This window comes from Salmo trutta, chromosome 12, assembly GCF_901001165.1.
Source record: "Salmo trutta chromosome 12, fSalTru1.1, whole genome shotgun sequence".
NCBI lineage: Eukaryota > Metazoa > Chordata > Actinopteri > Salmoniformes > Salmonidae > Salmo > Salmo trutta.
In genome coordinates, this window is record NC_042968.1 from 9,422,795 (window position 1) to 9,428,236 (window position 5,442).

General features: G+C 40.3%; 1 pseudogene; it reads left to right on the top strand.

Moving 5' to 3' along the window:
- The first annotated feature begins 259 nt into the window (after positions 1-259).
- Positions 260-4,125, top strand: LOC115202689 (high choriolytic enzyme 1-like; annotated as a pseudogene).
- The last annotated feature ends 1,317 nt before the right edge of the window (positions 4,126-5,442 follow it).

Genomic DNA, 5,442 nt, shown 5'->3' on the forward strand with positions numbered 1-5,442 from the left:
GAAAGCTGACAGTCTGCACTTTAACCACATAGTCATTGTATAATTTCAAATCCAAAATGCTGGAGTACAGAGTACAAAACAACAACAAATGTGTCACTGTCCCAATACTTTTGGAGCTCAATGTATATTCATGTATTGTGTTCTTCATGAGTAAATATACTCTCTTAATTTTATATGTATTCTCCTTTGTCATTGTCTGTATTTTTTCACGCTGTCATCCAAAGTTTGAAGGTGAGAAAAAACTGTTTTGGCACTATCACATTACCAAGCATATAAATAATAAAAACAATGTCATGTCATGATTTAGCAGACTTAACGGATCCAATGTTCTTTCTTACAGAGAATGTTGTGGAAGAAGACACCTCTACTGAGCTCTCTGTTGGTGAGCTGCTGACCAGAGCCGACAGGGACCTCAGTAAATTGGTTCAATGCTCAAGGAATAAAGAGAATGCAGATTCATTATTTGGGTCTAGCACCCAGAGTAACCTGTTCTCCATGTTCTTTACCCAAGCCCCCGAGGCCGATGAGCCTACTCTGATGGGTGACATTGCCATGCCCTCTGAAGAAGAACGCTAACCCCTGCACTGCCACTGGGTCTTTGGCAAAAGTACAGTGATGGAAGAATCTAGGTGCCCTACGTCATTGCCAACACTTCTGTAAGTGTTCGCTTTTGTATGTTGAGATATTGTACAAGCAATACAATAATTTCACTACAATCATTTTGTCAGGGCTTTCTGAAGGATCGGACCAATACGCAGCATGATCGTAGTTCCACATCTTTTATTGAATCGTGAAACCGAATGCCATATACAATAAACTTGAAAAATACAAAACAATAAAGCCGTGACGCAGAGCAGGAAAACACACTACTCACAATTAACAACCCACAGCATACAATAAGAAAATCCCCTACCTAAATACGATCTCCAATCAGAGGCAACAAGAAACAGCTGCCTCCAATTGGAGATCAACCCCAAACAACACCCGACATAGAAACAGAAAACCTAGAATCCATAACATAGAAATAACAACACAGACTGTCAAACACACACCCCCTTGTCACGCCCTGACCCATCTACTATAGAAAATGACCTCTTACACTGGTCAGGACGTGACACATTTCCCTATCTCTTGTTGTTAATTTGATCTCTATAACAGCATCTCGTGAGATCGCCATCATCCAGCGTGGTCTTGACTGCTTCGCCGAAACCACCTGCGTCTGCTTCTTTCAGCGCCAGAACGAGAGGGACTACCTCAGCATTGAGTCTCGCAGCGGGTGAGCATACATTTCAATAACATGATTAAACAATTCGAATATCACATCAATACATATGTAATTGAATTTCCCTTTGAGGATCATAATCCATGCAATATTTGTTTTTGCAAACCTGCACTGTCAGGTGATCCCCACCCCCACCACTTTTATATCTTATGAACCCATTACCCTGAGGTTTCCTAAAACCCTTACAATGAAGTAGATGATTAGGATAGGCCCTATTTCTGGCATTGGATTGGTGCACCTTGACCCTCTGCTCTGCTCTTCTCCCCAGATGCTACTCCTATGTTGGCCGTCAGGGTAATGCCCAGACTGTGTCTCTGGCCGGTCAGGGCTGCTTGTACCACAGCACCGTCCAGCATGAGCTCCATGCCCTGGGCTTTAACCATGAGCAGACCCGCAGCGACCGTGACAACCACATCCACGTCTACTGGGAGAACATAATTGATGGTCGATACCATGCATTTATCCTGTTTGCCTTTAATTTACTTTCACTTTACATGATAAGAAACTGCCTCTCTCTCTAACTGCTAATTCTAACAAAAGACAATGGATTTGTTAAATTGTATATTTTGGGGGCTGCATAATACTTGTCAGCCAACCTGCTTTTTGTTTTATGAGCTGTTGAGTCATCTATAGATAACTTCTATGGGCTACGTGGGATGCTAGCGTCCCACCTGCGGGACACAGCCAGTGAAATATTAGGGCGGCAAATTCAAAAAAACTAATTGTCATAATTCAACTTTCTCAAACATACACTTCTCCTTGATGTAACCACATTGTCCGATTTCAAAAAGGCTTTACAGCGAAAGCAAAACATTAGATTATGTTAGGAGAGTACATAGACAAAAATAATCACACAGCCATTTTCCAAGCAAGGACGTGTCAATAAAACCCAAAACACAGCTAAATGAAGCACTAACCTTTGACGATCTTCATCAGATGACACTCCTAGGACATTATGTTACACAATACATGTATGTTTTGTTCGATAAAGTTCATATTTATATCCAACAACAGCATTTTACATTGGCTCGTGATGTTCAGAAAATGTATTCCCACCAAAACGTCCGGTGAATGTGCACATCAATTTACAAGATTCAAAAGGCACTCGCACATCTGAGCCATCTTGTTGCAGGTGCATGGCAACAGTCGAAACAGGATGAAGGAAAAAAAGGAAACCGCACACTGTTCTTGATAGTATCACTGATATTTAATAAGCTTACGTATCGGCCTAACGGCCTTCGTCAGAGCTTCGCACATCAATTTACAAAAATAGTCATTATAAACGTTGACAAAATATATAACAATTATTTAAAGAATTATAGATAGACTACTCCTGGATGCAACCGCTGTGTCATATTTTAAAATAGCTTTACGGAGAAAGCACATTTTTCAATATTCTGAGTACCATCACAGAGTGCCATCACAGCAAGCTATACAGACACCCGCCAAGTTCGATGTCACCTAATCTCAGGATTAGTATTATAAATATTCTCTTACCTTTGCTGATTTTCATCAGAATGCACTCCCAGGACTGCTACTTCCACAAGAAATTTTGTTTTTGTTCGAAATAATCCATATTTATGTCCAAATACCTCCGTTTTGTTTGTGCGTTCAGAGCACTATCCAAAGGCATAACGCGCGAGCGCGGTACCAGAGACGAAAAGTCAAAATGTTCCATTACCGCACTTAGAAGCATGTCAAACGTTGTTTAAAATCAATCTTTATGGTATTTTTTATGTAAAATTGCGACAATATTCCAACCGGACAATAGCATATTCATTCAAGAAGAAAAAGAAGGAACGGCGCGCTCGTGGGATCGCGCATATCCAATCCCTTTGTCCACAGCCAGTCCACTGATTGACTGAGCTCCTATTATCTGCCCAGTGACAGGAGAATGATGAAAGAACTTTCTGAAGGCTGTTGACAGCCAATGGAAGCCTTAGGAAGTGCAACGTGACCCCACAGAAACTGTAGTTTCAATAGAGAATCAAAACAAAAACTACAATTCTCAGACTTTCCACTTCCTGGTTGGATTTTTTCAGGTTTTTGCCTGCCATATGAGTTCTGTTATACTCACAGACAGCATTCAAACAGTTTTAGAAACGTCAGAGTGTTTTCTATCCAAATCTACTAATAATATGCATATTCTAGTTTCTGGGCCAGAGTAGTAACCAGTTTAATTTGGGTACGTTTTTCATCCGGCCGTGAAAATACTGCCCCCTACACCTCAACAGGATATAGAGTTGTTCATTTCCGTTATCTATTGTTTTTTAATTTCTATTTAATATTGTAACTGATTGATCATGCTGTTAAAGTGGGGTGAAACACAGCCTATCCGCTCTATGAACATGAAGTACAACTTCGACAAGATCGCCACCCTGAACCAAGGAACTCCCTATGACTACGACTCTGTCATGCAGTACGAGAGGTCAGCTATGTGATGTCTTTCTAATAATTAGAAATATTTCTGGAATGGACTCCTATTATACGTAACGTTCCATCCCCTCCTCAGTGTCCTTTCATTCAGGCCAAGATATACTGTAGCTTCAGCAGTGCCATTGTTGAGTAAGCCTAAACTGTGTTGCATTGTGATTTGGTGTGGTTACAGGTATGCCTTCTCCAAGAACAACCGCCCCACCATGGAGCCCTTCCCCGACAACAACAACGTGTCTTTCGGCGAGGCCACTCAGATGAGTAAGAACAACATTGACAGGCTGAACAGGCTGTAAGGCTGCTGTGAGTACTGCCACACTGAACAATTTACTGTACTTGGGTTTGGATGATTAAAATCTAGGCCAAGGCTGCGTGACCGGATCAAACCTCCTCGTTCCACCCCCTTGGATGCCTCTTCCCCAGAGCTAACATAGCTCTAATATATCTAGAGCTTAATAACAATGTAAGAATTGTGAAATTGAGGGTGGGAGGATTTATCACACTGGACATAGCTTTATGTGTATGCTTAAATAATCAATTTTTTTTCTCCTTTCCCCCCAATAGAAACAGTTGGATACCTGTGGTCTCACTTCCGATGGACTCAAGATCATTCCGCTGGTAGAATTATTATAATGACATTTGCTTCAAAACATCAAGGCTGTGCGACCTCTAATAATCGCAATACAAATCTGATCAACTGAAGTCAAAAGCTAATCTATGCTGATTGTTCCATTTCAATACAGTTCTCCAAATATGTGCCCATACAACACGCTTTACTCAACATAAGTATTATGCTTTGAACAAGTATTACAGCAACTATGGAACATCTTCACTGTAACCCCAAACAGAAACATTTGTTGGCTGTGTTGAATTGTTTTATAACAAACACAATCATAAAACTATTTTGTGTTTACTTTCACATGAGACTATTAGAAAAGCATGATAACCAGTTTGAGGAAAACATAAAAAGTACCTTCTCCCTCACATTTAACTCATCTCAGAGAACACATCTATATAAAATGTTAATGCACATTATCATCTAGAAAAGTGTACAATATCCATAGTTTCTCCAAGTTCTCAAATTCCCTTATAGTACATAGTAGGAATTTAGACAATGAAGCTATTGTGTTTAATTTGGCTCTATACTCCAGCATTCTGGATTTGAGATCAATGCTTTATATGAGGCGACAGAACCGAATGTCACCTTTTATTTGAGGGTATTTTCATTCATACCTGTTTTACTCTTTCGAAATGAAAGCACTTTATGTATTTAGTCCTCCCATTTGAAGGTGTCATCAGTATTTAGACAAATTCCCTTATAGCGTATTCAATTTAGTCAAAAGTTTAGTATTTGGGCCCATATTCCTAGCATGCAATGACTACATCAAGCTTGTGACTCTACAAACTTGTTGCATGCATTTGCAGATTATTTTGGTTGTGTTTCTTAAATTCTGTCTGGTTAATCCCTCTTACTTCGGACTTGTCACTCAACAGACAGTCTAGGGATTCAATTCAATACGTATTGCAGAAGTTGCAGGCTATAACGTGATTGAAATGTAAAAGTAATGCAGTCTCGGTGAACTCACGAACATTGACTTTAGATGTATATTGCGCTGCTGCACGGATCTTCAGCGCTACAGACTGAATAGAGACCTGGGTGATCTAGGAATAGGAACTCCAAGGCCGTACTCTACGCACTGCTAGGCTTTGTCCCATAAGGGGTGCAC